Source organism: Urtica dioica, chromosome 6 (assembly GCF_054948205.1).
Source record: "Urtica dioica subsp. dioica isolate 48M chromosome 6, U.dioica_male_clone48M_v1_H2, whole genome shotgun sequence".
Taxonomy (NCBI): domain Eukaryota; kingdom Viridiplantae; phylum Streptophyta; class Magnoliopsida; order Rosales; family Urticaceae; genus Urtica; species Urtica dioica.
Window position 1 is genome coordinate 2307979 of NC_142761.1, and position 13433 is coordinate 2321411.

Here is a 13433-nt window from a genome sequence, read left to right on the forward strand (position 1 = left end):
TTGTACCAACAATCGGATCAAATTATAATTTATTTTAAAAGACAGATTATATCTTTTGTGCTAACTCTAATTTAATATGTGCAAGAGTGATTAGACGGCTATATTTATAGATTTTGTTGTCTTGCAATTATTTATTATTAATTTTTCATGTAGAAAATAAATATCACACCCCACTGTATTAGGTTCAGTGCGGACTTTAAGAGCTCAAACTCAGGCCCAATACTGGTCATCTTTGTAAATATGATGTTTATTATTTCTCTTCACTATTTTACTCAGACTTATAATAACTATCGTCTGTGTATGTGGGTGTGAGTTTTTTTAGTAGAGAAATTTCATTAAGTGGGCTTAAAAATTGATTAAATATCAAGATTAGACCTTAACCTTTTAAAATATCTAAAAATGGATTTTTGGACCCAAAACGGACAAATATACCCCTTTAACATTTGAATGAGCCTTTCCCTCTTCCCTCCTCCTATCTCACTCGACATCTCTCTCTCTCGTTCTCTCAACAAAAAAAATCAAAAAAATTCCGGTACGATTCAATACGACCTTGTACGATCGTGTACGACGTGATACCATCTGGTACGAGTGAATACGATGGCGTACAATGGACAAGGTTCGATCTCGGGCGGCGGTGGAGATCAGAAATCCCGATCTTCAAAACCAAGTAAAAAGGTAAGTTTTCATGTAATTTCTTGTTAAACTTCATTGAAAATAGTTAGAATAGGGTTTAGGACTTAGTTATTCTCTGATTTGAGTTGATTTGAGGTGATTTGGGTTGGATTTAGTATATTAGGGTTTGAAATTAGGGCCAGTGTACGATGAGGTTGATGCATCGTACGATGTCGTACGATGCTGTACGATGTCGTACGATGAAATTCATATAACTGTACGATGCGATACGATGGTGTACGATGAGTTTAAGATTTTGCTTTTCGTACGATGCTGTACGATGTCGTATGATGCTATACGATGCTATACGATGATTCTTTTAAAAATTAAATTTTTTGTTTTACGATGCTGTACGATGTCATACGATAGATTTTAAAAAAAAATTGAATTTTTGTTATACGATGTTATACGAGTCTGTACGATGCCATACGATGAATTGTGATTCTGACCTAATTTTGTTGTTTTTTTAGGACCATTTGAACTACATATACAACGTCTCATTCCCGGGGCGTATCACCTACGGTGGGACGGGGATATTGAAGCTGGTACGAAGTAGATTCGATGAGTTCGGGATAAAAGAACGAATCCTCGGGACTCCGTTCGAGCAATTTTTTACGGAGAGCGAGCTTGGTTTCTCACCGGTGCTCGTACATACTCTTCTTCAGAAGAAGATCGAGGCGACGATACGGGGGGAGATACATTTTGGTATCGGAGGCAAACGAGTACGATTTGGACACCTCGAGTACGCACTCGTCTCGGGGATGAGCTATGAAGACGGTCCGACCAAAGCCGAACAAGACGAGCGAAACAACGATCGATTGATCACAGATTACTTGAACGGCGTTGCCGGAAGCAAGTTGAGCGCGTTGATCAACGCGTTCACCATATGTCGAAGCCCTGACAATGCGTTCAAGCTCGGGCTGCTCGTATTCGTCTATGAGTATCTTCTGGGACAGCCGGCCAACAAAGCCATCGAAGAAAGGTGGCAGAAATTTCTATACATCGTTCAAGACCTCCCCTTCTTCTTCAAGATGCCTTGGGGAAATTTGAGTTGGGCAGAGACGTATTCCAGCCTCTCGGTGAACCTACGGCGTTATCACGAGACGCTGCAAAAGAAGTTGAAGGACAAGCCGGACGTGGCACAGAAAGAGGCCAAGTACACATTGACGAGTAATCTCCATACCCTTCATTACTGGGCGTACGAGGCTATCCCAAAAATCGGGATGAGGTTCGGGTCGAACCAGGGGATTCGTGCGCCCAGGATGCACTCGTGGTCTAGTAATGTGATCATCATGGGCAAAGACATCGAGGCCGTCCTGAATAAAAAAACGGTAACTTTTTATTATTTAACGTTTATTAATGTATTTTACATTATTTTGGAATATTGGTAACGTTTATTAATGTATTATAGGTGGGTGTTCTTCAAATGCTGAGACCAAGGGCACCAGAGAAAGAATTTTTCACTCTCCTTGAGACACATACGAGAAAATGTCTGTATCCCATAGACGTCGGGGGAGAAGATGCGACAGAGCCGCGAGATATCGAAGAAGAAATAGATCGAGTCGCGACTGTTACAGAAGATGTCATCGTCGGAGACTCCGACGACGAACACGTGTCAGACACTCCCGCAATGGGATCGAGGCCCACACCGACCACTCCCCCAATGGGATCGAGGCCTACACCGACCTCTCGCGCCGACATTCCCGAGCCCTTTGTCATAACACGGAAAATGTGGGAAGAAATGCGAGCTTCCCAAGAACAACTGCGAGCATCTCAAGAACAACTGCGAGCATCCCAAAAATAAATGATTCAGTCACAAGGGATAGTCTTACGTGCTCTTAGCACGACCGGCCGTAGAGTTGAGCGCATGAGTGTTAACCAGGTTAGATTTTGTGACAAGTTATATTTAAATCAATTTAACGTTTTAGAGTTGAGTTTAAATTTAATTTATCGTTTTAAAGTTGAGTTTAAATTTAATTTAACGTTTTAGAGTTAAGTTTAAATATAATTTAACGTTTTAGAGTTAAGTTTAAATATAATTTAACGTTTTAAAGTTGAGTTTAAATTTTATTTTAACGTTTTAGAGTTAAGTTTAAATTTTTGTGACAAGTTTAAATTTTGTGACATATTTTATTACTTTGACTTTCAGCTTTCTATGTGGAAGAGGCTGAACATTTTGTTCGAGGACGCAACGGGCTTGCCTGGGGGTGAAATTCCCACGACCCAAGCTGATGGTCGTAAACGTCGGACCCCTCATCCTCCTCCTCCTCCGGCGGCTAGTCAAAAGCCAGCGTCTCCATCGCATGAGGCAGAGCCGTCTTCTACGCATCGCGAGTCATTGAAGAAGTCAGAGCCGTCTTCTACGCATCGCGAGTCATCGAAGAAGTCGAAGAAGCCGTCTTCAACGCATCGCGAGTCGTCGAAGCGATCGGAGATCAGGCCGGTGACTTCTCCCAGGTTGTCGACGTCTTCGTCGAGTCCTCGTAGAGAAGACATTTTGGATAAGCTACGCCCGCTCACAACTCCTCTAAGGATAAGACAGAAGGCACAGCTTACTCCGGCACGTCCAGATCGGCAAGTGCGACAGAAGTCGTCGCGTTGGGCCGAATTCACTGATCCGACGATGCCCAAGTATTTGGAAAAGCCGATCCCCAAGTTCAAGCCGTTGAAGGACGCGAAGCAAAAAGAGTTTGATAATTTCGTTAAGTGGGTGCGGACAAAAAAGTGGGACGGCAAGTTCATGGAGTCTGCTCGACTGAAGACGTGCGACGGAGACACGGCTTTCTTCGACACGATATTGACAGAAACCAGATGGCTACATGATTCAGTACGTTATTATATAATTTCACTTTCCCTATCAATTTAAAATAACGCTATATGTTTGTAATGTCTCAGCATATTGATGCTATGATTCACATGATTCGGGCTCGCCAACGAGCTCTCGACGGATATCGGCAAGACGTCCGAATCATGGATTGTCGGTGGGTCCAGCACGTGTACGGCCGATTCAAAACGGAAGAAGCGAACATCAAGAAGGCCATCGAGCTGGGAGCAGAACCCGAACCCGTGGACTGGGACATGAGGGCAACTATTAGCCCGATGACTGGGTATAGGGACACCGATATTTTGCCTTGGGATGGTGCTCGCGAGATCCTGTTCGTTGTGAACTTCCAGAACCTTCATTGGTTCACATTTCGGATCGACATCGAGGGCTGGACCATTACCGTCCTCGACTGCCAAAAGGATCTCATTCAGTCGTCGAACAATCAAAAGGACTTCACTGAGTTGATGGAGGTACGTAAAATGTTATGTTATTCACAATTATTACCTTAGAGCAACAATTAATTAAATTATAAGGGTTACTTAACATTGTTAAAATGTTTATTATTCAGACTTGGAGTCGAGCATTTGCTAGGATTGTGGTCATAGGTGGTTTCTTCAAGAACCATCCCTACTCTTACCGTGAGAATGGGCAAGGTGAAATTAAGTTCGCTAACCTGACGTGGCTCGTCGAGGACAACGTCCCACAATGTGCATACATGTAAAAGTTTTTTTACTAGTTAATTGAACTTTTTTTTGACAAGTTTTAAACAATTATGTTTTTATTGACAAGTTATTTTAGAAGTTTGTTTTTTTTTTTTTACAAGTTTTTTGACAAGTTTATTGAACTTTTTTTTTACAATTATGTTTTTATTGACAAGTTTTAAACAATTATGTTTTTATTGACAATTTATGTTTTTAAACAATTAGTTAATTGAACTTTTTTTTTCAAGTTATGTTTCAACTTTTTTTGACAATTTCTTTTACTTATTCTTGTGTTGTAGCGGTGATTGCGGGATGTTCGCACTGAAGTATGTCGAACACCTAGTACTGAACGAATCATTTGACACTCTTCAAAGTGTCAATATGAGAACGTTCAGGAAGAAATGGTGCGTGGACTTATTCTACAACCACCTTATCCCGTGATTTTGTATTTTCGGATGTTTATTTTCTATCTTTTTGGTTTTCTATGTAATAGTACCTTATAAACATATTATCGAGATGGTTTGTTGACTATTGATTGAATATGTTTTTTATTGTACCTTATAAACATGTAATTCAATGAAAGAGAATCACCAAAAAACAAAAAACATAAAAAAATTCACACATTCACAAAGGGTTTAGAACTCGAGACATTTGTGGACGAAAACGAGTCTTGGGACAAAAGCGAGATGAGATCTTCTTCGTTCTCACAGACAAAAGAGAGATGACACTCCATTAAACAAAATAAAAAGGTCACTAAAATAAATGTTAAAGTTTTAAACTTAAAAATAAAAATAACACAAAGTCTAAAGTTTTAATCCCTCCAAGTGCATGTTTTTCTGTTATGTCCCCTACCACCACATTTCCCGCATTTTCGCTGGACGACAATCTTTTCGCCTTGAGATGGGTATCGATTAATTCTTCTTCTTCCTTGTTTACTTTTCTTCGGTCGACCGGCTTGCTTCTTTTCAACGGGTTCCGGAACTTTCATGTTTTTTTTTATCTCATCCGGGACATCCCATTGATCTTCATCGCCAACCGGATATATGGCTTCCTTGTACATCTCAATCCACGTCTCCTTCAAATAAAAGTCACTGCATAACGAGTACACGTCCACGCTTCGATGTTGGGCTGCTGCGATAGAATGCTCGCACAGGATATTCAATTGTTGTGGTAGTCCGCAAGTGCATGTCTTCGCCATAAGGTCTACATCGAAATCACCTCTTGCGTCTTTGACATGACATTCATATAGACCAAGCCCGTACGCATTGACAAACTGTGCCTTATTATTTAGTTGTGCGAGAACATTTTGCCACGTTGGTGTCAATTTTGTGTTCAACTTGTTCGCTATCTCTTCTCGTTCAAAAAACCAAGTTTGGAGTGTGAATCGAATAAACTCGAGCAACGTCGTAATGGGAAACGTCCTAGCATTCCTTGTTTTGTTGTTGAAGCTTTCTGCGTTGTTGCTCGTCATTAGGTCGTACCTATATAAAACATACTTCATTTATATAATCGACGACATAAAAAATTCAGTACAAAAGAAGTTCTAGACTCTTACCGTTTTCCAGGAAAGAAAGCTCTGGCCCACCGATCGACACCAACTTCTTCGAGATACTTTGCCATCTCGACATCCTTACGTCTCAACTGTCTAAAATTAGCTTCGAATGCTGTTTTACTGAAGGCGTAAGCCGCATCGTAAAGTTCAAAGCGACAATGGTCTGTCTTGAACTTGTGTTGGACATTCAGTTGTAAATGATGGTAACATGCTCCGTGAGGGATACCAGGAAACACAACCTCGACACCATGTATGATGCTAACGTGGCGATCGGATATGAACGCCAAATTAGGTACGTCTTCACCGATAGCTTCTCGCAATCTTCTCAAAAACCAAATCCAAGAAGCATGACACTCGCTATCTACAACTCCGAATGCAAATGGATATAATTGTGAATTCGCATCCATTGCAATTGCGCAAAGCAACTGTCCCCCGTATTTTGTCTTCATAAATGCACCGTCAAATGGAAAAGAAAGCATACTTGAATTTGCCACCATCTTGCACAAAGTCTGTTAACGTCCCAGGATTCTTTTGCTTCAACATGTACAGCCAAGACGGTAACTTCTGGTACGATTGTTCCGGCGTACCCCGCACGTACCCAATAGCTTTCTCCCTGGATCTCCAAGCTTTCAAATACGATATGTTCACACCCCATCTTGTCTTCACTTCTTCCCTGACGTTATGCGCCGAATACTCCGCCATAGAGTTAATTGAGTACTTGTCTTTAAATACGTGATCGATGACCCATGGTGCCGCTCCTCGATGGCCCTCTGTTCGAACAACACGCCCACATGAGTGTTTACCCTCGTACGACGTAATCTCCCACATCTCAGACCACTGCACGACACCCCTCAACCTCCACGTGCATCTATCGTCTTTGCATAGAACATACCATCTCTTTTTCGAAGAAGATTTCACTCTAAATTCGAAATTATGTTTCAACGCGTACAGGTGGATATGTTTCTTCAGTTCATGCTTATTTTCAAATTGCTGCCCAATATATATTTCTTCTGAGCTACCTGTTAGTTTCAAAGGTTAGTTAAACAATATGTGGTTTCATATTATACTTGAATATCATTTGAATCCACTTAAATTACCTGTAGAAGAATGACTTGGATAATGACTCGGGCTTTCCTTCACAACATCATCAACGGTGAACTCGGGTGCTTTCCATGAATAAGGAACGATAGGTGATCCGATCATTGGAGGCTCACGCTGACATTGACCCGATGCTTCACAATGACCCGTTGGTACTGTAAACGTTTCCACAAATTCTTCATATTCTTCGGGATTGGCGAATTCTTCAAATTCTTCACCTTCGCCACCGTCGTTTTCATCACTTTCGCCACCTTCGTTTTCATCACCTTCGCCATCTTCGTATTCATCACCATTGTGTCCATAATATTCGTCACTGTTGTGATTAGAATCTCTATCACGCCTGTATACTTCGTCACCGTTTCCGGCACCCTTGTACTCGTTAAACAAGTCATCGTCACAGCCACCGTCTTTGTTTTCAATTATAGGATCATTTTGTCGATCCTCGATAACAAGAGTATTCCGTCTCTTCTTCGGTTCATTGCGAGACACCATTCCAACTTCCACATCTTTCCCTTTACATAGTCCTCGATACGCAATAGGTGCAATGACCTCGATCTGTTTCGGTACCAAACTTACACAGAGTGGAAATCTATTACGATATTTGTGCTTCATAAAATGCGAAACATCACCATTGTCCTTCAATACGGCAGGACCTACTGGAATTGTACCGACTTCGTATGGGACTTCGAGTTTTAAGTCGAACGCGAATCTGTCTAACTCGAACTTCTCGTATAAGAAATCTACTAACTCCGTGTACGTTACCTCTTTCGGAATTACGAATGCACGAAATTCTGCATTGGTGAAAACCCATTGGTGTCCTTCCTTCTCCCAAGTGCCGTTAATCATGACAAAAACTGCAAAAAAAACAAGTCAAACTATGCAAAATAAGCTTCTATATCGTACATCATCGTACAGAATCGTATACCATCGTACACCATCGTACATCATCTTACAGAGAGGCATCGTACGGCATCGTACAACATCGTACAGCATCGTTCAACATCGTATACCATCGTACACAACGCAATTTTTATTCTAAATTTCATCGTACAAAAATTTAAATTTCATCGTACATCATCGTATACCATCGTACAAATAGGTTAAACCCAGATTTTTGACTTTGTTTTCAGATCTGATCGATTTTTTTGCTACATTCTATCATATACAATCATAAACTTTGTAAAAATGATTAAGTTAGCAATCTTACCCATGATTCTTTTGAAACCCGCTTAAGTAGAGAGGATTTGAGTGTGATTGAAATGATAAAAATGAAGTGTGAGAGATGTATAGGGTTCAGAGGGGTATTTTTGTCCGATTTTGGGTCAAAAGTCCATATTTAGATATTTTTAAACATTAAGGTCTAATCTTGATATTTAATGGCTTATTAAGCCCACTTAATGAAATTTCTCTTTTAGTACGTCTGATTCGTTTAGAGGTTAAGCAAAAGTTGGGCTCGTAATATATTTAAGATTACGTTAATGGTCTTTATGAAATATGAGGAAAATATAAAACCCTAGCTACATACGTAATATATTAAGCCTCTGCTCTAGTTTCGTAACTGTTCTATTCTGATTAAATTATTGTATATAACTACCTCAAGATCATATTTGATATATGATTTGTTTCAAAATTAAATTTGAATTGAACATGTAACCAAGTATGTTGAGAACTTGAGCTCACCAGATGATGGATTTTTTTTTCTTAAAAAAAAATCAAAATAGAAAGATTTTACATTTTAAAAAATAATTACAAAAATATGTAAGAATATAAAAAAAAAATTGCTTTCACCTTCTCTTCGTGAAATCTAATTATAAAGAGCTCGCAAATGAATATATATATATATATATATATATATATATATATATATATATCAACGACTACTTAGAAGTCATCATTTTAGTTTCATATATGTTAATAGAGAGAAAGATCTATAGTAAAGATTAAATATACCCCAAAACACAAGTTCAATTTTCCTAATCTATTTGTTGTAATACTTTAAATTTCGATTAACATTGTAATAAGATATGCATTGATGAGTTGTTATTTGTCCCTTTGCGAGAAACTATATATATTATATTCTCAAAATCATATATGCACTGATTCACATGTGACATGTGTTTGTCATAATCGTCTAAGATAGCTAGATAGAGATATTGTCCTCTATTAAAGTAAAATCTCGAAACCGGCCACAAATAGAGAGAGAGAGAGAGAGAGAGAGAGAGAGAGAGAGAGAGAGAGAGAGAGAGAGAGAGAGAGAGAGAGAGAGAGAGAGAGAGAGACTCGTGATTTTATTTGCAAATAGTGACGATGATCCTTGAATAATATATTCATTGCACAAGTTCAAATTGTGTATGCGTGTAAAAGACACATGCAAATAATCTCTGCTGATGTGAATCAAAATCCAATATCTTAAACAACATGGAATGACATATCAAATTTACATATCTCTCTCCTGTGTATAAAGAATAAAATAAATACCCATTTATTTTACACTTTTTAGATCCAAAAAATTTAAAACTATAACATATGTATCAATTAGTAATTTAGTATAGATATAACATATGCATCAATCTCATAATATCCGTGGTGGTGATTTTGTACCATTAATAGAAATGAAATTATTATATATATGATCACTGCGAGGATGTAGAGAATTTTATTTATTTTATGCTCGATCTTATTGTGTGGATATCTTATTTAGCTGTGTTTATGACTTTAAGATTTTGGATGAAGATCATCAAAAGCAATACTATTCGGTGTGTCTGTAACGCGTATCTACAAAAAGTAAGGCAATAAAGGAAAAGAGTATAATATATATATATATATATATATATATATATATATATATATATATATATATATATATATATGGTTCTCTCCTCTTGCACATATAGTTATTAGCATATATCAACCTCTCCTTTTTTTTAACATCTTTTCTCTTGCTACGTACCTACTTTTATTTATTTTTTGGCCTACGTATATCTAATCTTGAGAGGGACATACACATACATACACATACATATATACGCTCCGAATCTTAAGATGAAGTAATAAATAGTGATATAAATACATATAATATATATTAACAAATGGTATATAGTTGGCCATATATATATCGTGATGCTAGGATCCGCCATTGCATTCTTCTTTATCTAATAATATTTCTCTCTATTTTGTCATATATTTTTACGTTAAAGTTGACATTCTTTTCATACCTCACTGGTCCACTATTCAAACGACCCCACTGCAATTAAATGACCTTATCCTCATTTGTATATGCATGTATACGTTATTTTTTACTTTGTTTTTTATTCGTAGAAGTGATCCATCTATAATATATACCATGCACATGCATGCATGTCCTTAACCCTATTAGTTTACGTTGACAATAATTCATGGAAAAAAATAAATAAATAACAATCAACGAGGTGTTAACAAAACTGCGGACTTAGTTGTTCTGAATTAATAATTACCCAATTAAGGAATTTGTGGTAACGTGTTCAAAGATTGTGGTATTGGCTGAATTTGATTAAAATCTTCCTTCAGAGTGAACTATATTTTGCTTAAAATATTTGGTAAGTTTGTTTGAACTATTTTGCTTTAGATATTTGGTAAGTTTGTTTGAGATTTAACTAATTTGGGTGAGAATGAGTAATTTAGTTGACATCGAGATTGAACTAAAAGATTTCATATATGAATAATTTCTTATGTTTATTTTGTGGACGAGTGTTGATTTCAAGATTACGCATACAGGTGTCCGAGGGAACTGAAAAATGACAACATTTACATCTTCCAAGGACTGTCCGAAAAACAACCGAAAAATGTAAAGTGCAGCTAAAATACTTTACGTTATATGCGAGATAAAAATGATCATAAAAAAAATGCACAAGATGATAAAAATCATGTTGTAAAATTATGTTACTCCAATCATTGTAGTCCAATGGGAGGGTTGTGTAGCCTCGTTATACCTTTTGATTAGTAGTTTGTTGTTTTATTTTGTTGACTATATTGGATGGTTGAATATTTGTGCATCTTAAATAGAAATATCTCATTTTCCGGGAAGATATATACTCTAAAATTGAATGACCGGTCTTATATCTTTTGATCCATTGAGTAATTTGCACAACGGTCACAAAAACCAACATGCGAATGTGATATATAATTGAAGAAAACGCATTATATAGAGGCTAAAAATCATATTGTTGTGGCAATTTTTTTCAGATAAAAAACTCTCCGCCAATTTGCACGATAGTTTTGAAGACCGTCTACTGAATTAAAAATATGTACTTATTGAAATGTTGCACAAAGGTCATATGATTGTCATGCAAAACCTTTTGCATGATGATCTACATTTCAAGTAAATGATCTTCGTTGCGGCGAAATTTTAAAATTTTGAAGAAAAGTGTTTATGGATTATCGAAACACTTGAATTCAACAAATTCTATATAAAAAAAAAATACAAACACAAATTCATACATTTAACATATTTTATAGTGTTCTCTCGAAATTAAACACAGATCCATCAAAAATTAAGAAAATATAAGTGTATCCATATTCAAACAGATCCCATAATGATACTTATAGATAAGAACTCAAGTTTCTCCTAATTAGTGGAGTTGGTTTTTAATATGCTAGAATTAAAGAATTTGTAACATCCTCACAAAGTCACAATTAAAACACATACGTGTTGCATAAACTCACATATACTATATAAATTATTAATTATAGTATATTATATATATATATATATGTGCAGGCAAGATTTGATGCCTCAATAGGTACGAGAAAATTCGAGAAAAATAAAAAGTAAGTACGTACGAGAGACGAATATGTAAAGTACGGTCGTAGTATGAGAAAGTATAGTAACCCTAGAAAATATGGCCTTTGGAGTCCAATTGAGCCGGTTTATATGGTTACAAAAATATTTGGCCTATTGACCCTTCCTTTTGTTTTGTTTTTTTTTTTTTTTTGAAGCATATAATATCGTGTCCATACTTAGGGAGTTGGGACCCTGAAAATCACAGATACAAGTATAGATATATTGCTACAGTATATATGCGTATATATGTCGACGTATATTGCTTTTTGAGACCAAGATTCGAAATTTGAAAAAGAAAACAGAGAAAAAGTTACGTTGCTTTTGGTTTTCATCTCATTTTTTTCGAGAATGATCACGTATATATATACGATCACTCTCGACCTTCCCAGAAAATACGGTAATTTAATTGATTTTTATTTTCTTTCAATGAGCAAATAAATTGAGGAAATTTATACAAAATTATTAATTTATTTTGCATGTAATATATTAGTTATATCAATGAACACATTGTTTCGTCATGCAGGTTTTTTTTTTTTTTTTTTTTTTTTGGTCGCGTACATTACATGTAGTGCATAAAGTGAATGATAAAGAAAAAGTAAAGTACGCATGAACTGGAGAGATGATAAAAATGGGGACCTAAAAATCATCTAAATGCCTTCTATTTCCTGGCACGGCCACGATTTTTATCATGTGAGACTCTTGCCGTAAAAGTGAATATTTAAAAAAATAATATATTGGATCATGATTTGTATTAGCAAGTAGCAACACTAATAATAGTACAAAAGAGTAAAAGAGATCTCCTTTTGCAAAAAAGAAATATTTCTATATTCTAATGTGTACGTGCGGTGTAGTATAAACCTGATTTGAAGAAGTAATATAATTTTATTAACTTACTACTTTTTATTATATCATTTTATGTGGTTACGCACTATACTAGGTGTGAATATATACCATATACTAAACCATCTGCATCACAAAAATGGACTTCTCGTAATATGATGCCACGTGTAATAAAATACACAGCTTACTCGAGCAAAATTGGACTGTTTATCATATATATTTTAATTAAAATTTTATTATTCAATTGGTTTCTATTTTCCCTTTCATGAATTAGATGCGAATCTTAAAATGTGAAAAAGGAGGTCCCAAGTGGATAAATCCAACTGGTTTCTCCAACTCATCAAGATTCCTCTGGATATATAAAAATAGATATCCGAAAGAGAAAAAAAAAAAAGAACAAAAAAAAAAGAGAAGTATAATAAAAATAAACTCAAAATGGAAGTTTGGTCACATAAAATTACTATTTCAAGACATGTTTTTAGTTTGTAATATAGGCCTAGGTCAATAAGTATCGATGACATAAATAAATATGTGATAGTGAAAGATAATAGTTATTTCATAGTTAATTATCAACATTATTTCATATGTCATGCACTTATATAACTTGGTATATGTATATAGATATAATTGATTATATGGATATTTGAAGCCGTACCAGGGACACGTCTCTGTTAATCATTTCCGTATGCATGGAATCGGTGTTTTAAAGATTTTTTTTTCTTCTCATTATTGTTTATTTAAATAATAAGTTTGGTAGAAAGAACGATCACTATCAATAATGATATCGAAGTGTGATTTGGAAGCATTATACGTACAGAAATATCTTGTGGAACATTCTCTCTTTAACTTCTCTCTCAAACTTTTTGTGTGCATGTTGTAATAAGGCAAGATTAATTCCAATCCATATATATCGATTTATATATACTA